This window comes from Daucus carota, chromosome 7 (assembly GCF_001625215.2).
Source record: "Daucus carota subsp. sativus chromosome 7, DH1 v3.0, whole genome shotgun sequence".
NCBI classification, from domain to species: Eukaryota; Viridiplantae; Streptophyta; class Magnoliopsida; order Apiales; family Apiaceae; genus Daucus; species Daucus carota.
In genome coordinates this window covers 4327529-4355260 of record NC_030387.2, presented here as the reverse complement: position 1 = coordinate 4355260, position 27732 = coordinate 4327529, and the positions used below count along the sequence as shown (strand labels likewise).

Sequence of the window (27732 nt, the reverse complement as noted above, 5' to 3'; positions counted from 1 at the left end):
CTATAGCAGTAGTCATATATGATGATATACTATAATTTTTTAAGAGAAGAAAATAAAGGAAACCGTATGTAGTCATAGGGAAGCTGGAAATGAGGTCCACTATCAATCTTTTGAAGCCAGTGAAGTAGCGAAAAGCATACTGCACCATTTTAGTAATGCTAGTTTAGTTGTCTTCATTTTGTTTATTACCTTAATCACTCTATCTAGCTCCGGAAACATTTTGCCCCATGAGTTCTGCTAATTAATTAGGCTTCTGATCAGGGTCCTTTAGCGTTGAGTCATGGAAGGTGTTGCACTGGCATAATATCCAGCATAGGTGCACTCGGCACACTTTATGATTCCACACAGAAACATAAGTAGTGATGAAATCCACGGGTTTTCAGGCCGGTCGGATAGACCGGTAGAAAACATAAGCCACAACAACACATTGTGTAAACAAGGCTAATAGGTGACTAAGTCATAACTCATTATTCTCGAGGGCGCGAAAGAAGTGATGGGATTCGGACCACCAAGGTGTGCCAGTAGAAAAGGAGCCCAGAAGGTTGCCAACAAAGTGCTTAAAGCCGTAGGTGTATTCTTGCATTGATTTTGATACAACAAGGGCTTTGAGACCTGGATGCCACATAATTACCGAGTATTAGCCCCTCATCATCCCCGTCATCACTTGCAAGAACTATATTACTACAAGAAATTCATAATCAGACAACACCTATAACACAACGGTAAAAAAAACTGTTGTGCAAAAAAAAAATAGACAATGATGAATTTTCTTGACATGAAAAACTATTGTCTGTTGTTCTTTATAATAACGGTTAAAACTGTTATTTGAAAGTGTTGTCTGTGCAGTGTTCAATAGACACCACATGATGAGGTTGCATCACGTGATTGGTAAAAAAGCTTTCACTTGTATTGCTGAGCTGGTGCAATGAGAGGCGTAGATTGAAAAGAGATTCGATATCAGCCGTCAGATTTGAAAAAGATTGATACCTTGACACAACGGTTTATGCCCATTCTAATATTTTTATATTAATGAATTGCAACATATTTGTAACATTTTAAAGTCTATTGTAACATATTTTTTAAGTTTTTTTTGCAGCATTTTATTTGTATGGTATAATACCACCTATTTCCACAAAATCAACCATTTAAAATTAAAATACTAAAGCACAAGTCAAAACATCCCACCAAGATCTCCTTTAAAGTTCAAACTAATATACCAAACAAATATCACAAGTCAAAATACACAACCAACTTCTACTTGGTTCTCCTTGATTTCCTAATTGCGAAGAAGCGAGTTTGGTCGATGGGCTGGTCCTTTTTGTGTCTTCTTGCTTCTCCACTGTTGTTTGTCGTAGAAGCGCCATCTTCAATAGGAGAACTCTCTTCTTCACCATTACGAAAAATTTTTGTCTACAAAAATTGGGGGAGGGAGATAATAAATAAATATAGCTTGTACAATAGCATGATTTATTATAAAGTTTACAGGACATGCAAGACTAAACAATGTAAAAATCCACGAAGACTTTACATCTCCAAAATGGAATTAAAAAACTAATCGAGATGGTCAACTTACTCTCCAACACTTCAATCTACCCCAACTCGTGCATACCATCTCTGGCTGCTAAGATTTTAATTCTATAATTCTTTGCCGTCACAGCCAATAGACTCCCATCCTTATTGGAAAACTGAAATTGCCAATTAACAGAACCGCAATACCGTTTACTATCTGCAGTATAAGACTTTGTAGGACACTTCCAACTCCGAAATAAACATTTTGGACTTGCTCTGTGCTGGCTCCATACCTTTAGTTACCCGTCAAATGAATGTGATACGAGAAACTAGAGAAAACAAAAACATTACAAAGTGGATTTAGTTGAATACATACACCCTATATAATAGACATATGCACTAGCTTGTCTAGTAAATTAGTGCTTTGATTTAATAATTTTGATTCTCCTGTTCTTGTTTTCTAATCATTGCCCTTTAAATTTGAGACAGTCAATTTTTCTTCTTATATGTGAACAGTTTAGAGTTATGTATATCTAGTTTCCTAATATCTGAATTGTGGGATTCTCAGACCTTTAAACTTGCCCCTTGTAGGACTTAATTAGTGAAGTCTTATATAGTGTTTATTATATAATTTATATAACCATGTTTCTTGGCTTAGCTGACCATTCATATTTCTTTCATGATGACTTGTACTCTTGTGTTTTTGCTAATACTCTGTACAATATTGCGGTTTATTAATGAGCTTGATGGTGTGGGGAGGCAGAGAGGAGAAGGAATGGGAGGTGGAAATTATGAGAGATCGAGAGCAGACTATTAATAACCAGTTGTTGAAAGAAGTGGATGGGTTCTCCGGTAATTCTGGGGTTATTGTCTTGGCCGCTACCAACAGGCCTGATGTTCTTGATTCAGCATTGCTAAGGCCTGGAAGGTTCGATAGACATGTTACAGTGGACAGACCTGATGTTGCTGGTAGAGTCAAGATACTTTAGGTAACCAGACCGAGCTCAACTTTTTGTTATGTTCTTTTTCAGTGTTCTTAAGTTGATGCGTGTTCTTTTAGTTGATTGCAGTCTGATTACCTTGTCAAACTAACAACTACAATAGATAATATTATGATGGTAAATTTAGTTTCTGCTTTAGAAATTTCCATTAGGTAACACTACAAGAAAAACCGGGTATTTTTGACCGATTATTTTTGACCGGCTTATTTTTGACCGCTAGCAGTCAAATTTAAAGTCAACTTCATATGATATCAAGTCAAGGTTAAAATTGACCGACTATTTTTGACCGCTTTCATATTTGACCAAAACCGGTCAAATTTAGCACCGGTCAAATTTATCCGGTCAAATTTAGGATGCGGGTCCCCAAAAAAATAGGAGGGAAAATTCCCTCCAAAAAAAATTAGGGCTGACGTCATTAATTTTGACCGCTTTCGGTCAAAAATGAAGTCGGTCAAATTTAACTTTGGGCGGCAAAATTTCCCGCTTGAAGTGGTGGAAATTTTTTGAATAATAATTGACTAGTTTCGGTCAAATTTATAAATTTGACCGCTGGCGGTCAAATTTATCCTTCCCAGATCTAATTACTTTCATTACATGTTATAATTTAATTAGTTTAAATTTTAAATATTTGTACATTTTTAAATATGAATAAAAATATATTTATTTTAGGCGTGTGAAATAATTTAAAAAATTTAAAATTTAATTTGCATGACTTTGAAAGAAATATTCAATAAGAAGTACTACTCCTTAAAATGCGATTCACTCCTAATTAATATAATAATTTTTTGAAATAATTTAATCAACGATCCAACCGTACGGATATTAACAAATAATTTTATTAAAATTATTTTTGAAATAATTTTTTGAAGTCATACTCCTTAAAATGAGATTGATTCCGGATTAACAAAATAAATTATTAAAATGATTTTTTGAACGATCCAACCGTACAAATATTGAGATATATTGATTTCAGTCATGGGAAAAAATAATTAAAAGATTTGAAATTTGAATTGGATGACTTTATAAGAAAAATCTAGTATGAAGTAATACCCCTTAAAATGAGATTTATTCCTGATTAATAAAAGAAAAATTATATGATTCTTTCAACGATCCAACCATAGGGATGTTAAGATACATTTATTTTTGTCATGTAAAAAAATAATTAAAAATTTATAAATTTGACCGAATGCGGTCAAATTTAATAAATTGTAGGCGGCAAATTGAAAAAAATTCAAATTTCAAATTTTCAAGCGGGAAATTGAAAAAAATTCAAATTTTAAAATTTTCAAAATTTCGGTCAAATTTAAGCGGTCAAATTTAGTCGGTCAAAAATATTCGGTCAAATTTAGCTAATTTTGACCGATTTTGCTAAATTCGACGACGTTATGACTGACCGACATGAATCGGTCAAATTTAGCTAAATTTGACCGCGGGCGGTCAAATTTAACTAAATTTGACCGATTTTTTCGGTCAAATTTACCCGTTTTTCTTGTAGTGTAAGATTATTAGAATTTTGATTGAATTGAATTATGGCTTAAATATAGATATATGTTAGTTTAAAACAGAGATATCTATTGCATTATATAATTGTAACTATTTCGATATAATCCCTATAACTATCAGTGTTTACATGAAAGGGAGTTGCTTGACCGTAAACTATGAGGAAATACTGGGAAATATATTAAAGTAAGTTTGGGCTCGTGTTTATGTTTAGCTTTTTGCTTGTCTCCTATATTCACTCTAATGAGACAATCATCTTGTAGATGGTTATGTCAAATTGGTAGCTTTTGACAATGCCAAGCACAGAACATATGTGGATTTATAGGTAAGGGAATCTAGTTTTGTGTGCATACATCTCTACCGTATAATCTTAGATAATAAATTTATGTTGCTCCAGCCAGTTACATAATATTACTTCTGCCTGCGCCTTTGGTACATTCAAATTGTTTGCCGAGTTACTTATTTTTGTTAGTCTCTAACCTCTAGTCAAGCCATCTGCTTAACATAGTGTTTAAAATGTTTTTTCTTGTTTATGTTTATGGTACAATGTCTCTCCTTACTTTTCAATAGCAAGCAAGTTTTTTGACTGACTTTGTAAACCCAAAGATCACATATAAGCTAGTTTAATTGTTGTCTTTACTAGGCACATAGTGTTTAGAATGTTTTTTCTTGTTTATGTTTATGGTACAATGTCTCTCCTTAATTTTCAATAGCAAGTTTTTTGACTGACTTTGTAAACCAAAAGATCACATATAAGCTAGTTTAATTGTTGTCGTTTCTAGGCATCTGTTCATACAATTGCTTCTTTTAATATGAATTGCTTGTATGCACTAGGTCATACCATCTAAACTTGAAGAACAAGGTCAAGTGGAAAACTCAAAGTCCGAAGATGCTTGTGACACTGTATGATAAAGAAGTTGTTCGCGACGGTGATATCAATCCAAGTAAAAAATTGCAAGTGATATAGGGATATTACAGATTTTTGAAATCGTCTAAATTAGCTTGACATGATCAAATTAGTTTTGTATCTAGGCTTTTTGAATTTAGAATTTTTTAAATATTTTGTTTTTGTAACTATTCTGGATGAACTACATTGTTGTTCCAAAACTTTTAACAATTGTGCTCGGTTATATTATTAGGCCTGTAAACGGATCGGATTTGGATCGGATCTACCTAGATCCATATCTTAATCCATTTAATTTTATCGGATTCGGATCGGATCGGATCGAGAGTCGGATATTTTACAAGTCAATCCATATCCGGTCCATTCGGATATCGTGGATAATCGGATTGAAGATCCGATCCACTAAAAATTATGAAATATATTTTTTCGTCGTGGGACAATGTTTTAACCTTCCATATAGGAAAAAAACGATATTTTCTAACTATATTAATTCATGAATTTTAACGTACTAAGCACAAAAAAAGCTAATAAAGGAGTAGGGTAAAGTCTGCATCTTCATGTTATTAATAAAAATGCAACTGAAAAACTTTGTTGGTTCTTGCTATAAAACCTTAAACATAGAATATATCAAAAGTACATAGAATAATAATAACTAAGTTGCTTTGTACCTTTGGAGGAAGCTAATTATGGTCTACTCCTTTATTAATAAGGATTAAAAACAATAAATATGCCCTAAATACAGAACCGGGTGATTGAGGAGGTGTTAAGTGAAAGATTTTAGCTCCCCTGTGTTTATACTCACTGTACACAAAAAATAAAGAGTGATTATTAGATTAACCAGATAATAAGGGTGAGAGTCGGCGTCAAGACTTAGGAGCGGCTGATCAGTTATTCGAAAATATGATTTAGGTATCTATCTTGTATTTTCAAAAAAAATTATTTTCTATGTACTATAGTAATATAATATTAAATATTAATACAATATATAATATATAATATAGTTAAGCATGGATCGGATCGGATGGTTAACAAATCGGATTTGACCATATTCATTCTTTATCGGACCGGATTATTATCAGATGGGATTATTAGCAGATCGGATTTTTTTAAGTAGGATTCATATCCATTTATTTAACCATGGATCGGATCGGATATGCGATCCATTTACAGGCCTTGTTATATATACCATTGTGTCATAGAAATAACTTTGTTTTAGACCTAAACTATTGTGGCTATGCTTTGAGACTACCGTTTTTATTTACTAAACAGGGCCACTTTGAGAATATGAAAGTGTTGTTTGAAAACCTAAACTACAATGTAAGTTAAAATTAAAATATGGTTTAAAGACCTTGAGACAACGGTTAATTACAATTGTTTTGACAAAGTGTTTTGGATTAGTTACAATACTTGGGGTCCAACTGCTTGTCTAACATAGTCTAAGATAATATTTTTTTCTTAAAACCAGTTGTGGTTAGGTTTTCTAATAAAATGGTACTAAAATAACCGTTGTTTGAAGTATTTATTAAATAAACTTTGGCACTCTTGCTTGACATTTATTAACAGTTGTCTATTTGGCCAAACCATTGCATGTAGTTGTTTCCAACAACAGTATGATATATTAAAACTATTGTTTCTTTTACTTTCCAACAAGCAGTGTAAACTTCTTTCTAGTAAAGGTTCTGGCAACTGTTGTCTGATCTCAATCACACGGCTCCTTGATAGTCAACAGAAAATTCTGATACCAGACAATGGTCAAAAACAATTGTATGAGCTTGTTTTTCTTGTAGTATATCCATCAGGCGTCAACCTAGCTAGTCTCGGATCACTCAAGACGGGCTGATTTTTTCATGCTGAGAAGGGGCGCAAGCAGCAGCAGCGGGAACCAAGCAAAGAAAGACTGCATATACATGAGATGCAGGACTTGTTGCAAGAGTCGACGCTTCCACTGCCAGAATCACGTGAAGAGCACTTGGGTACCAGCTGCTAAACGCCGCGAAAGGCTTCAACAACATAAATTTGCAGAATCTTAAGACAACGACTGCAAAGTTTATATCATAAATTTTCATAATATCCTCTGCGTCTGCGATTTCCGGTGAAGAAACAACGACTGCAGAAATAAACAAGACTAACATTATCCTGGTTTATGATTTCTTTGTGAGGATAGGATCTAGGTATAGAATACTGTACATTTGGTTGTTTCCGGGAACTATAGTAAACCAGACTAACATTGGGATCTGGCGAAGAAAAGCTTAAAATAAGACGAATAAATTAACAAATAATGGTAATCACCATCAGAAGGTAGTACTTCTGCAACTGGACAGCTTTGTCCAACATACCATCAGTAACTTTTATTGGGAATATTCTTTAATGGAGTATTTTTAAAGAAATATTCTTTATTGAATAATTAAAGAAATTATTCTTTAACTTTTTATGGGATGGTTTTGCACTAATTTGAAAACCAGCTACTCCTATTAAAAAATATTTGAGACACAAGTACTATACTCTAATTTAAATCCCTAACCTAGTCAGATTGTATTATTAGCTTTGACTGATCCATGCGTGTTTTTCTTGCGTCTCCTCAATAATAATTCAGTTAAGAAATTATATATTATATATATGAATAATGGTTAAGTCTTGAAAGTCAAATTTTGCTAACTAAATAATTCATCTTATGTCAAAATGGTTGGCTCTTATATGTTGGTAACTTATTTCAGATCTCATCATTTGGCACACGTGAAATGCATAACTTTGGAGTATTCATTGTTAATATGTTATTCAACTGATAAATATTCTTTCCGTTCCCAAATGTTAGTCGTTTTGATTTTGTGCACCAAATTTAAGTTGTACAAAAAACATACTTCCACGTATTATTTTTCAAATTTTCTTTTCTTTTAATAAAAGTTTAACATCTATATTTTTATTTATAAAAAAATTCAAAAAAAATGTGTAAAAATACGTTTTGTTGCACCTCAATATACGTGCAAAAAGTCAAGGCGACTAATATTTAGGAGCGAAGGGAGTATCATAGAAGTCAATTTATTAGTTTTAGTTAAGTTAATAAAGTATTTTAATACTATGTTGTAAAATGAGTGAAGGTAGGAAATGAGAAACCCAATGAAAATGTTTGGACTCCATAAACAAATCATATGCATAAAAAAACTATAAAATATTTTTGTCAGGAAAACAATACAGTCTTAAAATTAGCGTCATAGTTGTCGTTCAAATTTTTTAGAGGTATTTCAAGGCAGTGAATGGCATACTATTCACTAATCACTAAGTTGTTAAGGATATGTTTAAAAATTTTCTTTAATAAATTTTAAATATTTTCATATTTATTTTCTTTAAAAATTAATCTAAATCTGACTTCTAAACTAGGTGCCAAAAATTAAAAACTTGCATGTGAATATTAATAATCAGTGTAATACATCAATCATACTTGTAAATCAAGTAATATCATTTATCTCACATGAGTAAAAGTTCCTTTTTAATAAACTCATCCATGTATATGTCACTCGTATATATATTAAGATTATAAGTATGAATAAATTTGAACAAATAAATAATTTAAAAATTAACTACTTTTAATTAATTGACTTTTCAAGATAAGTATAATATAATAATTTGTTTATAAAAATATTATATTTCACACATTAACTAAACTAAAAGAAGTATATATATTATATATATATATATATATATATATATATATATAGAGAGAGAGAGAGAGAGGGTCCTACTCCAATACAAACCAAATTAGCCTACGAACTAAAAACCCAATTCTTAATCACTATTTTTAACCGCAGAAATCACCTTTTTCCACATCACGGATCACTATTTTGTATATAACATATCACGCAAATATAAATATATATACATACATATATATGCAACGCATATGACCATCATCTTCACCTGAGCGGCAAGAATAGACCTCTTACCACCATTATCAGCCGTTTCTATGACTTGCCACCATCACCTACCATCAGCAATAGTCACATATACTTTCCATCATAACTTACCAAAACTACCGACTACTTACCATCATCATACACCTTCTTTTACGGCTTCTTACCGTGAAGAACCTTCCTACGATGGAAATTCATCATCTATAATCGATTACAAATAGTTTAGATAAGTAGATTTTCTCAATTTTGATTAATAAAAATCATTGTTCATATACTATATAAAACAGTGATTACTGCAATATAAATTAGTGATTCTCGTAGTTATAAATAGTGGTTTGGAAACTGGTTTTTACTTTGTATTTAAGAGTTGGTTTGTATTTGATCACTTGCCTATATATATATATATATATATATATATATATATATATATATATATACATATAGAAGAAAGTTATATGGAGTCCTTTAATATTTGGAGTCCTCGGAGTCCCAATCTAGGCCATTCATTTTGTTTTAGATCCAATGGCTGATAGGATTTTTGATTTAATTTTTAATTTGTAAGTTTTGATTTTTAAAAAGCCCATCCCGTGCATTTTTTGAGTGGGAGCGTCCATTGCTTATGTTATGCGGCAGTTACAACTGTCAGTGAGTGTTTCCAGGAGAGTGCTTAGAAGAAGTTTCCTGCAGTCGTGAAGCTATTTTTTTTCTTCCTTTTATCATTTTCGTTCTTTCATATTGACACAATATCAATATATATTGGATCATTCTGTGCTCTTCTCACTAACAAGTGCATGATGTCTAGTAAGAAGGTCGAATCAAGTAAGGTTTGCAATTTTTTTAATGCATTTGTTGTTCATTAAAAATCCTACACTGCAAGATCGCCTGTGCCTAAGAATTGTGTGCAGGAAATTACGGAGCATCATTACGGAGTAATGTTTGTTTTCTTGTTCTGCACATGTTCTTGTGTGTTTTTTGTTGTGTTCTGCACATGTGATTATGGATAACAGTCCTAATTGTGTTCTACATTCACCATGTAAATCTTGTTCTGCCCATTTGGTTATGTGTTTTATTAGAATAATGTTTCTTTCCTTTTTTATGTTCTGCACATGTGTGTCTATGCTTCAGTTGTAAATGTCAATTAATCCTTATAACCAATTACATTCAAATTTTTTAGAGGTATTTCAAGGCCGTGAATGGCATACTATTCACTAATCACTAAGTTGTTAAGGATATGTTTAAAAATTTTCTTTAATAAATTAAAATATTTTCATATTTATTTACTTTAAAAATTAATCTAAATCTGACTTCTAAACTAGGTGCCAAAAATTAAAAACTTTCATGTGAATATTAATAATCAGTGTAATACATCAATCATACTTGTAAATCAAGTAATATCATTTCTCTCACATGAGTAAAAGTTCCTTTTTAATAAACTCATTCATGTATATGTCACTCGTATATATATTAAGATTATAAGTATGAATAAATTTGAACAAATAAATAATTTAAAAATTATCTACTTTTAATTAATTGACTTTTCAAGATAAGTATAATATAATAATTTGTTTATAATAATATTATATTTCACACCGTAACTAAACTAAAAGAAGTAAATAAAGAGCCTAAACTTTATCGGGTATGTAATGGACCTAAAATATTTGGGCCTCATTTGACTTGTGCATTATGTAGTTGGGTTGTCTAGCCGGTCCATCATATATCCACCTCCTAGTACCTTCCGGCGTGTTCGAGAAACATCTTATGTATCTATATAAACACTTCATGATAGATATAATATTGTAAACACTAAATTTTGTTATAAAACTTTTCTATCATTATTGTGTTCATTGTAACACCAGTACACCACTATCAAAATCAAAAAACATTGTAAGGTGTGGATTATTAGTTATTTCTCCACCCATTGATCCTTATTGGAATGTATCAATCTGATTGATGCCTGTGTATTATTTGCTATTCTTTCTCCATCCGTCTACTCTTCAATTATGATCAAATATTTTTCCAGATAACTATAATGTTTCATTACAATCTTCCTAAACAATGAAGAATCTGCTTCAATCAAATATCAGGTATATGATGATCTGATATTTTTCCACTGGTTTTATGGAATCTGGATCATGAATCTGAACTAGTTGGTCGGAACTGCTGTCAGAAATCTCCTCAATCCACCCATCTTCCTCTTCCACTGTCCTCCATCATTTTCGGCGTGAAGCTCGAGAAGTTCTGGCTCAGAACCAACTTTATCCAAGACATCCATAACAGGGACAAAATAATGTTTTCCTTTCACTAATCCTCTTGAAAACTTCTCAACACCAGGAGTAAGAAAGACCAGGGTATCCTTTGCACCTGGAACACAAGCTTGTTTCTTTGGCTGTTCTGATCAGTGCCATCCGCTTGCCAACAAACGTGGCCAGACTGCTTTCCAGAATAAATCAATGGATTGAGCTTTGCTTAACCAATATATTCTAATGTTAATAACCTGTGTATTTAAATATAAAATTCAATAAAAAAAATAAAAATTATTTTTCAATTGGTTGTATATATTGGAATCATATGTGTCTGTGTTTATAAAAACTCATAATATAATTGTATATATGCATTATCTAAATTTAACTTTGTTGTAAGAAGAGGTAAAATTAACTATATTTTTTTTGTTAGATTATATTAAAACAAATTTAAAATATTTGTATATTAATTTCAATATAAAATATTAATGTCCATCGATTTTTTTCATTTTTATAAATATAATTTTTTCAATTTATTTTATACACTTTAAAAATTTTAAATTAAAAATAACAAGTAATCCTAACTCTAATTTCACATGAGTATACCAACTTCTACTTTCATCTACAAATGTGCTGAAAGTGACTCTAGATCATTGAATGTGATGATGAAACCAAGAGGATCACATGTTTTCATCCATGGTGGCCGGAGCTCTACTGGTAAATAGATCTAATTAGTCCATATTCTCAACTTAGCTATGTAGGACTTTATATTAATTTCATTATATTATGTATGCAAAATTAAGATTTCAACTTTCTTTATTGAATTACTAAATAAGTGTTTGAAGTATACACACACGGTAGAAATATTTTTTATTAATGAATTTTATAAATTACTTGTGAATTTATAAACCCATCCATGTATATGGCACAAGTATAAAATATTAATAAATTTGAACAAATTAATAATTTAAAAAATAACTACTTATCATTCATTTATTTTCCAAGACAAGTAAAAGCTAATAATTTTTTTATAATAATACTATTTTTCACACAGTAACTAAAAAAAGTATAGGATATGTAATGGACCTAAAAATTTAGGGGCCTAGTTTGACATATGCATTATCTAGTTTCTTTGTCTGGGCTTTCCATCATTTACCCACCTCCTACCATCTTCTGGTGTGTTCGAGAAATTTCTTATGTATCTATATAAACACTTCATTTTATATGTGATGGATATGATATTATAAACACTAATTAATTAAGTTATATATTCTCTCATTAGTTTTCAGTTTTATTACCACTATCAAAAATATGACATTCTAAGGTGGAGATTATTGCTATTCTTTCCCACTCCATTGATCCTTATTGGAATAATTTGATAGCTTGATAGATGCGTGTGAATTGTTTTTATTCTTTTCCCATCCATTTGTTCTTGGAAAGGTATGGCATGTGGTTATATATGATTCCAATAAGTATGGCATATGTATATGTATATGTATGTTTGTTTTATCCGATGTGTGTGTATGTATGTATATGGATGTTCATATTAATAAAAAAAATAGTACTTATTCTAATAACAAAATTTCTTTAAAAAAAACCCTTTTGAAATGTTTTTTGGTCATTTTCTTGAGAAAAATACAATTTTAATTCTTAATAAATAAAAACGGTCAATTGCCTCTTAGCTTAAATAAGATATTAGTGAAAATTTAAATATATCGTTGCAATTATTTTGACATGATGTGAAGATAGCATATTGATATTATCAATGAGCCAACAATTATGAATATAAAATTATATAATTAAGCCAAAAATTATAAATATAAAATTATATAATTATTACTCTGCGTATGTAGTTCAGCTCAATGTTTTGATACTTAAAACTTTTTTATTGTCATTAAAGTTACTTATCAAATATGTTAAACAAAATAATAAACTTATATTTTTTTTTTAGGTAACTATAAGCTTCCATTACAATCATCCTAAATAATGAAGAATTTGATCCAATCAAGTATGAGGTACGAATACTAATTTTAATGACCTGCATACTAATATGTATATTTTAATAAAAAATTAAAATTAGTTTTGCATTGGTAGTATATAGTAGAATCATATATACACACAAGCTCATATATATATATATGTATATGTATATATAGAGGGTCCTACTCCAATACAAACCAAATTAGCCTACAAACTAAAAACCCAATTCTTAATCACTATTTTTAAGCGCAGAAATCACCTTTTTCCACATCACGGATCACTATTTTGTATATAACATATCACGCAAATATAAATATATATACATACATATATATGCAACGCATATGACCATCATCTTCACCTGAGCGGTAATAATAGACCTCTTACCACCATTACCAGCCGTTTATATGACTTTCCACCATCACCTACCATCAGCAATAGTCACATACACTTTCCATCATAACTTACCAAAACTACCGACTACTTACCACCATCATACACCTTCTTTTACGGCTTCTTACCGTGAAGAACCTTCCTACGACTGAAATTCATCATCTATAATCGATTACAAATAGTTTAGGTAAGTAGATTTTCTCAATTTTGATTAATAAAAATCGTTGTTCATATACTATATAAAACAGTGATTACTGCAATATAAATTAGTGATTCTCGTAGTTATAAATAGTGGTTTGGAAACTGGTTTTTCCTTTGTATTTAAGAGTTGGTTTGTATTTGATCACTTGCATATATATATATATATATATATATATATATATATATATATATATAGAGAGAGAGAGAGAGAGAGAGAGAAAAGTTCCTTGGAGACCATATAAATTGGAGGATGGAGAGACCAAATCCTGGCCATCAAATACATAAACATCAAACGAATTTTTAGGAAAGGATGTAACTGCCTTATCATCTTTGTTCTTTCCTTTCTTACGATGTATTAAATTCATTTTATACAGATGATCAGAATTTTTGTTTACTTGTTTCGAATTTGACGTTTTTTCTTATAATTCTTAACTTCATATTACGTTTTAAAAATGATTTTAAATATGTACTACTTGTGGATGATTAGTTAGTGGAAAAATAGTGTTGGATTGAATGCAGGACAATGGACTAGAACTGAATTTCATTTTTTCTCTAAGGTGACAATGTATCTCCTTACATTGAGAGTTTTTCTGGGAAGGACAATCAGGATGAACACTCTATGCAAGTGATGACAAAGAAAAAGTTGACAAAATAATGGCAGCCTTGCAGGACATCAGCTCTAAAACTCTGAACAACAAATGCAACAAAGAGCTTATTGATCAGGCTCATCACGACGATATGTTTGTTGGACCTATCTCACAGGGAAAATTAGTGATTCTTATCGTACTCCAAGTAAAAACAAAGAATGCGGAACTCGCATAAAGAACAAGAAAATTTTCATGAAATCACAGAAGACGCAGACTTGCAACATATGTGATAAAATATGTAAATAGACACTGACCAAGTAACTCAAACCCAAGCACATATTTTTTTGGGAAAAAAATGTGTTTGGTGATCATCAAATATTGGAAAGACTCGGACTACATGCTTGCAAGATAAAGAAAGACCAATCAAGTATAATATAGTTTCATGTATCCATTCCACCAAAAATTTAATTCTCCCAAAAACTGCAATACAACGAAAGTCTTTACAATAGATTTTATAGTGTAAATGGTCCCTGCCAAATACTAGAGAAAACATAGTCTTGCAATTCAGGCATACATGATATAAGATTATATTGGAACACAATCCTATTTAGTGACACATTATCCTGACAATTTCGACAAAATGTCCGGCAACCGAATCATGTCTTTCCAGCTCCCTTGACTACCTAATCCGCTCCCCCATTTAACATCCTCCGGACCGTAATCAATTCTTCTTCTCCCTAGCTCAGTGCTTATAACGTGCCTCGGTTTTTCAACAGTTATGGTGTTCGTCTCCTCTGATTCGAGATTCACATACAGAGGAGGTCTTTTTGTCCCTCTATTCAATCAAGGAGATCACATGAGTCTATTGTTTCTTCTCCGGTTAACTGCACAAGGAGAAGAAGTTATACAATTATTAGATTCTCATAGCAGGACATTGTCATATCTTAAAGGATGCAACATTGTCCACTAATATCTACAATTTTTTTTTGCTGCCATTGCACCTAATCAAGCAAGATATTGTCTTGCATATCAACTAAACCAAGATACTGTCCTGCAGATCAACAAAAGCAAGATACTGTCTTGCAAGAAAGAATCTTAACTAAAAAGCAAGATAATGTCCTGCAGATCAACAAAAGCAAGATATTGTCTTGCAACAAAGAATCTTAACTAAAAATTAATATATGCAACTTATCAAGCAACAATATGCAACTTATAAAGCAACAAAATGTCATCCAGATCACCAAAAAAAAACTAGCAAAACAATGTCTTGCAACCAAATTCCTAAATTCATAATTACTACAATTAGTCGAACATGATTATCCCATATTTTAATTCATAGAATAGCAACAAGTTAAATTATTAAAAAACAAATAAAATATTTGCTCGATCACTCACGATAATATCTTGCAAATCGTTGACTAGATATCTCAATAACATACAGTATAATGTTAATCTAAAGTTTCAATTCCACAATAAACAAGAGCCCAATCTTTGTTCCGCAAATCTTACATATATACAAGTAAAATACTACAACAATAACCCGACCACTAATTTACACACTTTCGAAATGGTGGACAACAAAAGTACATTCAATTACATGAGGAAAAACTATACATTTTACCTTCGCTCATGATTTACAACGATGCCTAATTCCTACAGAATGCCCAGAAGAAGGATGTTGAAACCTAGAAGATTGTTCTATCGCAATTGTCTTGCACTGATCTTGGCCCACAATCCTCCCAAATTCACGTGAAAGGAAAAAATCTTTAGAAGAAGGGTGATTTTCAAAAGTGTAACCGATGCATAAGAAAGCGGGATTTGCGTAGAGGATATATACACATGTCTTGCTCTTTTAAAAATTAAAAAAGAAATTGTTGTCTATTCCCGGCCGTAAGATTAGATTCTGATTGAATGGTTAGATCATAAGTCTCCAATAACTCTAAATAGTTTGGTCTCTAAGGAGCTCAACTCTATATATATATATATATATATATATATATATATATACACACATATTGAAGAAAGTTATATGGATTCCTTTAATAGATCCAATGGCTCATAGGATTTTTGATTTAATTTTTAATTTTTAAAAAGCCCATCCCGTGCATTTTTTGAGTGGGAGCGTCCATTGCTTATGTTATGCGGCAGTTACAACTGTCAGCGAGTGTTTCCAGGAGAGTGCCTAGAAGAAGTGTCCTGCAGTCGTGAAGCTATTTTTTTTTCTTTCTTTTATCATTTTCGTTCTTTCATATTGAGACAATATCAATATATATTGGATCATTCTGTGCTCTTCTCACTAACAAGTGCATGATGTCTAGTAAGAAGGACGAATCAAGTAAGTTTTGCAGTTTTTTTAATGCATTTGTTGTTCATTAAAAATCCTACACGGCAAGATCGCCTGTGCCTAAGAATTGTGTGCAGGAAATTACGGAGCATCATTACGGAGTAATGTTTGTTTTCTTGTTCTGCAAATGTTCTTGTGTGTTTTTGTTGTGTTCTGCACATGTGATTATGGAGGACAGTCCTAATTGTGTTCTACAGTATTTGTTTTTGTTGGTTGCGTGGTTCACCATGTAAATCTTGTTCTGCCCATTTGGTTATGTGTTTTATTAGAATAATGTTTCTTTCCTTTTTTATGTTCTGCACATGTGTGTTTGTGCTTCAGCTGTAAATGTCAATTAATCCTTATAGCCAATTACATTCAAATTTTTTAGAGGTATTTCAAGGCAGTGAATGGCATACTATTCACTAATCACTAAGTTGTTAAGAATATGTTTAAAAATTTTCTTTAATAAATTAAAATATTTTCATATTTATTTACTTTAAAAATTAATCTAAATCTGACTTCTAAACTAGGTGTCAAAAATTAAAAACTTGCATGTGAATATTAATAATCAGTGTAATACATCAATCATACTTGTAAATCAAGTAATATCATTTCTCTCACATGAGTAAAAGTTCCTTTTTAATAAACTCATCCATGTATATGTCACTCGTATATATATTAAGATCATAAGTATGAATAAATTTGAACAAATAAATAAATTAAAAATTAACTACTTTTAATTAATTGACTTTTCAAGATAAGTATAATATAATAATTTGTTTATAATAATATTATATTTCACACACTAACTAAACTAAAAGAAGTAAATAAAGAGCCTAAACTTTATCGGGTATGTGATGGACCTAAAATATTTGGGCCTCATTTGACTTGTGCATTATGTAGTTGGGTTGTCTGGCCAGTCCATCATATATCCACCTCCTAGTACCTTCCGGCGTGTTCGAGAAACATCTTATGTATCTATATAAACACTTCATGATAGATATAATATTGTAAACACTAAATTTTGTTATAAAACTTTTCTATCATTATTGTGTTCATTGTAACACCAGTACACCACTATCAAAATCAAAAAACATTGTAAGGTGTGGATTATTAGTTATTTCTCCACCCATTGATCCTTATTGGAATGTATCAATCTGATTGATGTGTGTGTATTATTTGCTATTCTTTCTCCATCCGTCTACTCTTCAATTATGATCAAATATTTTTCCAGATAACTATAATGTTTCATTACAATCTTCCTAAACAATGAAGAATCTGCTTCAATCAAATATCAGGTATATGATGATCTGATATTTTTCCACTGGTTTTATGGAATCTGGATCATGAATCTGAACTAGTTGGTCGGAACTGCTGTCAGAAATCTCCTCAATCCACCCATCTTCCTCTTCCACTGTCCTCCATCATTTTCGGTGTGAAGCTCGAGAAGTTCTGGCTCAGAACCAACTTTATCCAAGACATCCATAACAGGGACAAAATAATGTTTTCCTTTCACTAATCCTCTTGAAAACTTCTCAACACCAGGAGTAAGAAAGACCAGGGTATCCTTTGCACCTGGAACACAAGCTTGTTTCTTTGGCTGTTCTGATCAGTGCCATCCGCTTGCCAACAAACGTGGCCAGACTGCTTTCCAGAATAAATCAATGGATTGAGCTTTGCTTAACCGATATATTCTAATGTTAATAACCTGTGTATTTAAATATAAAAAAAATAAAAATTATTTTTCAGTTGGTTGTATATATTGGAATCATATGTGTCTGTGTTTATAAAAACTCATAATATAATTGTATATATGCATTATCTAAATTTAACTTTGTTGTAAGAAGAGGTAAAATTAACTATATTTTTTTTGTTAGATTATATTAAAACAAATTTAAAATATTTGTATATTAATTTCAATATAAAATATTAATGTCCATCGATTTTTTTCATTTTTATAAATATAATTTTTTCAATTTATTTTATACATTTTAAAAATTTTAAATTAAAAATAACAAGTAATCCTAGCTCTAATTTCACATGAGTATACCAACTTCTACTTTCATCTACAAAGGTGCTGAAAGTGACTCTAGATCATTGACAGCGATGATGAAACCAAGAGGATCACATGTTTTCATCCATGGTGGCCAGAGCTCTACTGGTAAACAGATCTAATTAGTCCATATTATCAACTTAGCTATGTAGGACTTTATATTAATTTCATTATATTATGTATGCAAAATTAAGATTTCAACTTTCTTTATTTAATTACTAAATAAGTGTTTGAAGTATACACACACGGTAGAAATATTTTTTATTAATGAATTTTATAAATTACTTGTGAATTTATAAACTCATCCATGTATATGGCACAAGTATAAAATATTAATAAATTTGAACAAATTAATAATTTAAAAAATAACTACTTATCATTCATTTATTTTCCAAGACAAGTAAAATCTAATAATTTGTTTATAATAATACTATTTTTCACACACTAACTAAAAAAAGTATAGGATACTTAATGGACCTAAAAATTTAGGGGCCTAGTTTGACATGTGCATTATCTAGTTGCTTTGTCTGGGCTTTCCATCATTTACCCACCTCCTACCATCTTCTGGTGTGTTCCAGAAATTTCTTATGTATCTATATAAACACTTCATTTTATATGTGATGGATATGATATTGTAAACACTAATTAATTAAGTTATATATTATCTCATTAGTTTTGAGTTTTATTACCTTTATAAAAAATATGACATTCTAAGGTGGAGATTATTGCTATTCTTTCTCGGTCCATTGATCCTTATTGGAATTATTTGATAGATTGATAGATGCGTGTGTATTTTTTTTTATTCTTTTCCCATCCATTTGTTCTTGGAAAGGTATGGCATGTGTTTATATATGATTCCAATAAGTATGGCATATGTATATGTATATGTATGTTTGTTTTATCCGATGTGTGTGTATGTATGTATATGGATGTTCATATTAATAAAAAAAATAGTACTTATTCCAATAACAAAATTTCTTTAAAAAAAACCCTTTTGAAATGTTTTTTTGTCATTTTCTTGAGAAAAATACAATTTTAATTCTTAATAAATAAAAACAGTCAATTGCCTCTTAGCTTAAATAAGATATTAGTGAAAATTTAAATATATCGTTGCAATTATTTTGACATGATGTGAAGATAGCATATTGATATTATCAATGAGCCAACAATTATGAATTTAAAGTTATATAATTAAGCCAACAATTATAAATATAAAATTATATAATTATTACTCTGCGTATGTAGTTCAGCTCAATGTTTTGATACTTAAAACTTTTTTATTGTCATTAAAGTTACTTATCAAATATGTTAAACAAAATAATAAACTTAAATTTTTTTTTAGGTAACTATAAGGTTCCATTATCCTAAACAATGAAGAATTTGATCCAATCAAATATGAGGTACGAATACTAATTTTAATGACCTGCATACTAATATGTAAATTTTAATAAAAAATTAAAATTAGTTTTGAATTGGTAGTATATAGTAGAATCATATATACACACAAGCTCATATATATATATATATATATATATATATATATAGGAGGTCCTACTCCAATACAAACCAAATTAGCCTACAAACTAAAACCCAATTCTTAATCACTATTTTTAACCGCAGAAATCACCTTTTTCCACATCACGGATCACTATTTTGTATATAACATATCACGCAAATATAAATATATATACAGACATATATATGCAATGCATATGACCATCATCTTCACCCTGAGCGGTAATAATAGACCTCTTACCATCATTACCAGCCGTTTCTATGACTTGCCACCATCACCTACCATCACCAATAGTCACATACACTTTCCATCCTAACTTACCAAAACTGCCGACTACTTACCACCATCGTACACCTTCTTTTACGGCTTCTTACCATCAACAACCTTCCTACGACTGATATTCATCATCTATAATCGATTACAAATAGATTAGGTAAGTAGATTTTCTCAATTTTGATTAATAAAAATCGTTGTTTATATACTGTATAAAATAGTGATTACTGCAATATAAATTAGTGATTCTCGTAGTTATAAATAGTGGTTTGGAAACTGGTTTTTACTTTGTATTTAAGAGTTGGTTTGTATTTGATCACTTGCCTATATATATATATATATTTATATATACATATACATATATATACATATACATATACATATAGATATATATATATAGGCAAGTGATCAAATAGAAACACATATTATTCTAGAAACTAGAAACCACTCCTTGAATTACTGTTTATAACTACTGAAATCACTAGTTTTTATGTTCATAATCACTATTTTATACAGTATATTCAGCAGTATTTTTATTTTTAATAATTGAGAAAATTTATTTATGATTGACATTGGTGGTCGATTATTGATGATCAAATATAGTTGTAGAAGGTCTATGATGGTAGCAAATGACTAGATAAGATGTGTGGTCATGGTAAATAGTCATTAGTAGTGGCAAGTTATGATCACAAACGGTGATAGGCAAATCATGGTTGTAAGTGAAGCGGGCAGTAGCGAAAGAGTTTTATAGTGATACCAAGAGTTTCATCAATGTAGTATGATTGAACATGATGGTGATATACGTTGTATATATGTGTATTTATATAACTATATTTGTCAGATTTTGCATATATAAATCAGTGATTTCTAATATTAAAATAAGTGATTTTTGTAGTTAAGAACGGTGATGAAAAACTAGCTAGAGACTAGTTTCTAATTTTCAGGCTAATTTAGTTTCTAGTGGAGTAAGCCCCTATATATATATGTATATATATATATATATATATGTGTGTGTGTGTGTGTATGAGTGGAGTTCTGTGGGATACTAATATAATTGAGAAATTGGAGTCCCTAAGATTCACCGTTAGATTTTAAAAAGATCATGTGGCTAAGATTGAATATGAACTTTCAACATGGGGATATCTTGAACACCTATACATCAAAAACTATACTTTAGTACACATTTACAACTGAAGCACAGACACACATGTGCAGAACGTAAAAAAGGAAAGAAACATTATTCTAATAAAACTAATAACCAAATGGGCAGAACAAGATTTACATGGTGAACCACGCAACCAACAAAAACAAATACTGCAGAACACAATTAGGACTGTCCCCCATAATCACATGTGCAGAACACAACAAAAAACACACAAGAACGTGTGCAGAACAAGAAAACAAACATTACTCCGTAATGATGCTCCGTAATTTCCTGCACACAATTCTTAGGCACAGGCGATCTTGCAGTGTAGGATTTTTAATGAACAACAAATGCATTAAAAAAACTGCGAAACTTACTTGATTCGACCTTCTTACTAGACATCATGCGCTTGTTAATGAGAAGAGCACATAATGATCCAATATATATTGATATTGTCTCAATATGAAAGAACGAAAATGATAAAAGGAAGGAAAAAAATAGCTTCATGACTGCAGGATACTTCTTCTAGGCACTCTCCTGGAAACACTCACTCTCTGACAATTGTAACTGCCGCGTAACATAAGCAATGGACGCTCCCACTCAAAAAATGCACTGGGCTTTTTAAAAATTAAAACTTACAAATTAAAAATTAAATCAAAAATCCTATCAGCCATTGGATCTAAAACAAAATGAATGGCCTAGATTGGGACTCCAAATATAAAAGGACTCCATATAACTTTCTTCTTTTTATATATGTATATTTTACTTTTTGTTGTGTGTTTCTTTGAGTTATAACAATTTTTATGTTTTGTTATATAAAATAGATTGTTAGTGTTTTAAACAGAGAACAATTGCCTCTACTTTGTAAACATTATTTTTTAAATAATGCCCTTAAAATTATATAAAGTAGAAAAGGTAAGTTTTTTAAATAGAAAATCATATGTTGGCAGTTGTGTGAGCAATTTACATACACGTGACTTAGGTATCTAAACAGTGTGACCAGATTTCTAAGCACTTATACTACAATAACACGGGGGCATGTGGTGTGCTGTATGGCTAGGATCAAGACTTACTAAGTTACTCGGATAAGTGAGTTCCTGGTTGGCCCTATATAAAAATACTGAATATATGAAAAAGTACAATACAAAAAATACAGGAATATATAATAAAATAAATAAATTATATAATAGATAAACTACGAAACATGTGGAGAATATAAAATTCAATTTAGACAACAAAATACAGAAAAAAAACATGTTATAAAAAAAGGGTACAGTGACCAAAAAATATATATAATAAAAAAATATATTATATAACCAAAACTATAGAACATGTGGAGAAAAAATAAAATTCAATATAGACAAAAAAGTACAGAACATAAAAATTGTTATAATGGGAAAAGGTACAACAATGCGACAAAAAATAACATATAACAAGAAAGTAAATTATATAATAAATAAACTACAGAACATGTAGAGAAAAAATAAATTCAATATAAACAAGAAATACAGAACATAAAAATTTTATAAAAAAAAGGTACAACAATGTGACAAAAAAGAAAATCTAACAAAATATTGAATTACATAAAAAATAAATTACAGAACATGTGGAGAAAAAATAAATTTTTAATATAGACAAGAAAATACAGCACATAAAAAATGTTATAAAAAAAGGTACAATAGTATGATAAAACAACATACAACAAAAAAATAAATTATATAACTAATAAATTACAGAACATATGAAGAAAAAATTAAATTCAATATTACAAGAAAATACATCAAAATAAAAAATTATATATAAAAAAAAGAATATAACAATGTGACAAATAAAAACGGAACATACAGCAAAAAATTAAACTGTATAACACATAAACTACACAACATGTGCAAAAAATATAAAATTCAATATAGGAAAAATTGTTAATTAGACAAATAAAAATAGAGAACTTGTCAAAATTTAAAAACAAACTAACATAAAAAGTCACAAGTACAAAAAAATAAAATACAAAATATATTGGTAAAATTGAAAAGTATAGAATGTAGAATTATACGTGTCTTCCAGCAGTACAGAACAAGTACAGAACGTCATGTCAGCATCTCTCCTATTCTTGCGCCGTGTTAATTTTTAGGTTAACTACTCTTAAGGCAGTTCCTAAGTTACTTGATTAGAGGGTGAGGAGAAGGCCTCTATATATAAATATGAACTTGATTAGAGGGTGAGGAGAAGGCCTCTATATATAAATATATATATATATATATATATATATATATATATATATATATATATATATGAGTTAAATTCCATGTAGTCCACATATTTACTGTAGTACCGTGGACCACGTATGTTCTGCAACTATAGAATGACATAAAAACATTGCAGAATGTATGAAACTTGTTATTTTATGAAATACATTCTATAAATATCACTATTTCATGAAAAATATTGAAAATCATTTATGTTCGACAAGTAGAACACATATGTTCTGTAATATGTAAATATGTTCTGCAAACTTAACATATTTTGCAGAATAATGTGTTTTTCACTATTTAACTTGTAGAATGTTTAGGATTGTCAAAATTTTTAACAAAATAATGATGTTTATAGAACATGATTTGCAAAATAACACATTTTGCAATGTTTTTATGTTGTTCTATAGTTGGAGAACATACGTGGTCTACGGTACTACAGTGAATATGTGGACTACATGGAACTTTGTTCATATATATATATATATATATATATATAACTCCTAATAAAATAGTATATATGCATTATCTAAATAATAATCATCTAAGTTCTTTATCTTTCTCATCATACTAGAATGAATTTTCATTCATGGTTGCCGGATGTGAAGGCAATAAGGAGCTACTAGTATAACAGATCTAATTAGTACATATTCTTAACTCGAATATGTAGAATTATATATTTAGGCTAGAGTTCTATGAAGACCAGGTTTATATGGAGTATTGGAGTCCTGAATCTTGGCCTTCCAATACAATCTAATCCAACGTCTGAGGTTTTTCTATTTTATAATTAAAACTTAATTATGTATTGTACAACAATTTCCGTATATGTCATAAACCGTATATCTGTTGTAACTGTTAGTTACGAGTGGCGATTGTTTACGATGTCGGTAAATGTGCACAGCGGTTGTCTCTCTCTTTGTCTAGCCACAATACATTTTCTTGTTCTCCTCGTCGTAGTGGTTGTAATTTTTATTCCTACTTCCTTCGCGATGATTACCTGCTTAGTTTATATATCCCCGATTGTTCTACAAATGGTGATTCGCGAAGAACAGTCAGGTTTGTACAAGGTTCCTCTGTTCTTTATGTTTAGTATATGTTAGATGTTTGGTTTCTCAATTTGTTCATGTTAATCGAATATTCCGCTTAAAGATTAGTATTGAGGTTCCTCTATCGTTTACTTTAATTGAAATCATATTTTTGTAATGCTTACTGATCGATAGTATTTATAGTAAGTATATAAAGTGACACATAGAAGAACACGTTTTATTCATTGTTTATCCTTCTTAATCCCTTTCTAAGGCTGAATATGTTCTGAGGACATAGAAGAAAGATTCTGGGGAGAGTGTTTTTTTGTAATATGACTGGTTTTAAGAATTCATGTCTCGAAACCCATTAACAAACAAGTGAACAATTTTTGTCAAAATTCTCATAGGCAGCAATGGTACATACAAAAGGAGTTCACTTCCTGGTTTTACCTATTCTTACATTTCTGTTATATATGCTTTTGTCATTAGTTTTCAGTTCAAACCATAAGCAAGTGTGATCTCCTATGATTTTATGCATTTGTCCTTTTGATCTCCCTTGCTTATGCTTTATTCTGCCCTTTAGTTTTGTCATCCCGGGTTAAGGCATTAGCTTAACTTTTGTTCGACGGAGAATTTTTCAGTTGTTCTGTCAATGATTTTTTAGTTTTTAATTTTCTTCATATAAGTTTTGTTTAATTGTATGTATTATACTGCTTGATGTTTTGTTAAAACATCTCACACCATTATTTATTTCCCCCTCGAATTCTGTAGGTATCATGTTAGTCCACATATTGAGAGCTCTGAATCCGATGGCTAGTGTAGTGTCTCATACGAAGAGAGCTCAGATTCTCCCGACCCTGAGGAGGATGGCGAGGAAGACTCTGAGGCGGATGACCAGGTACCTCCTGTACACTACTTTAATGTGTTATGTAAATAATTTTTCACAATTTTTTCTTTAATTGAATAAAATGTTCTAACAATTAAGTTAATGTTTGCATAACATATAAATTAACGATGTTATGATTTGTATTGATTAACACTAGTATGTTGGTTCCATACGTGTATGTGTTCTTAAAATCATGCATAATTTTTCTAGTGATTCTGTGATTATTTTAAAATCTACTCAACACATGCATTTTGGATAAAAGATACCATGGATTTTTTAAAATAATAAGTGTTCTCCGATCAAGGAGTTCCTCGTAGAACCCAACAAGCCGTCCATAATTTTTTTAACTTTTAACTATTGTTCTGTTATTGCTTTGCAAGTATCCTTTGTTCACATTCTGCGGTATTCTGCTTTGGCACTGACAATTTGCGCTTTTCATTTGAAATTATTATTTGGCCTTTTTCATTGGCTTCCATGAGACTTTTTTTTGGTTACTAAATTATCATCTGGAATTCTGTAGCTACATACTGTTAACGGAGGAATCTGGTGATAACAAGATTCGGGGAGGGTTGCTGGAACTTGCGATGGACGATGACGGCGGGCGGCGGAATATGGGTGGCGATTTTAGGTTTGGCTGAGATCGTTCGGGGAATCGGGGTTTTCTCACAAGATCGAAGGGTTGTGACTTATCCCCAAACGATGTGCCTACGTACCCTATTTAGAGGGATCAAGCCAAACGTAGTTCTTGGGGAACAAGTAACCTAATCAGAATAGGTTTCTCATTCCTTGGTTCCAGCGATGGGCCACCGCCTTAGATCAGATGGATATGGGCTTCTGGAGCCCAGCCTTCTCCGAGGAGCATGGAACTAGGTGGGCCGACCAGCACTAGCCCACGCGGACTTCCCCAGACTCAGCTGTATGGGCTAGCCCTCCGCCCTCTCTTAGGGCGAGGCTGATGGTGGGCCTGGGCCCAAGATAAAACAATAATAACTAGGCCTGAGGACCAGGTGTATTTGGCCCTTTCCGTATTGGGCGAGGAAGGTAAGCATTGGGCGAGGTCCTTCAACAATGGGCGAGGACTCTTTGAAGACTTGGGCCGCTAGTCATTGGGCCGCGAGGTCCGACACATGCCCAGGACGAGGGTCCAAACTGGGCGAGGACCCTTACTGGGCGAGGACCATTCTGCTGACTCGGGTCCATCTGTTGTTGATCCTCACTTCCTGGGCCACATAGATGGCGAGGTTCTTGTAATGGGCGAGGACGATCCTGGAGATCGGTCCTTTCTGTGAATTAAGGCGAGGTCTACGCAATAATCTGCCGAGTTGATATTTGGACATAACACATACCATAAAGATTAACCAACTAGAGCAGAGGGAGCAGAGAGCCAGGGACCTCTACAGATGCTCCAAAATCAGCCTGTTGTGGTTCTTAGGATTAGCTGTGGGTGGGTGGAAAAGTTATATATCGCGGGTCAAGGAAGGTTGTTATGTTTTAATTTCTTGTATTGTTCACACTAGTACTATATTTATCACAAGATCGTTGAGTGGTAAATCCTTTCGCAAGAAATGGATCAGTATAGATGTTTTTTCTTGTCTAGGTCATAATATTGTATTTTCTTGCAATATGCAAGAAGCAGCCTCTTCTTAAGAAACAATTTTTAATTAATGAAATTGTCGTGGATGCTTTCAGTGTGCTTACTCGATCTACTTTTTTATTGTTTAGATAGATACATAGCATTTAGTTATTATTGTTTGGGATGTTTTTGACATTAAATTTCATATTGTCCAGATTGTTGGGAAATTGGTTGGTTGAAGTCTAAATATTATATCAAAGGCAAAAATAAATCTTTCTTTGTAAGCTAGGTACATTATTCCTAGATAGCTAAATTTATTTTAGAGAACAACATATTGGATTCAGAACAACATATTTGACTCGTCTCCGGTTGATGAAATAACCATGTCCCCCATTGGAAATCCAATTACTTTATAAACTAATTTATCATTAACTACAATGGTACCGCATCCTGAGAATAAGTGCATA

General features: G+C 31.2%; 2 long non-coding RNA genes across 3 annotated transcripts; one reads left to right on the top strand and one right to left on the bottom strand.

The window, feature by feature from the left end:
- Positions 1–1126: 1126 nt before the first annotated feature.
- On the bottom strand, positions 1127–1871 carry LOC135147667 (uncharacterized). Its single transcript, XR_010285384.1, has 2 exons — positions 1574–1871; positions 1127–1410 (listed from the first exon to the last, which is right to left on the bottom strand). It is a non-coding gene; the product is annotated as an uncharacterized LOC135147667 (long non-coding RNA).
- Positions 1872–1891: 20 nt separating this feature from the next.
- On the top strand, positions 1892–5140 carry LOC135147668 (uncharacterized). 2 transcript variants are annotated; one of them, XR_010285385.1, is made up of 3 exons: positions 2026–2498; positions 4274–4335; positions 4845–5140. It is a non-coding gene; the product is annotated as an uncharacterized LOC135147668 (long non-coding RNA). The 2 variants fall into 2 exon arrangements; XR_010285386.1 differs by lacking the exon at positions 4274–4335 and having other exon boundaries at positions 1892–2498.
- Positions 5141–27732: the final 22592 nt, after the last annotated feature.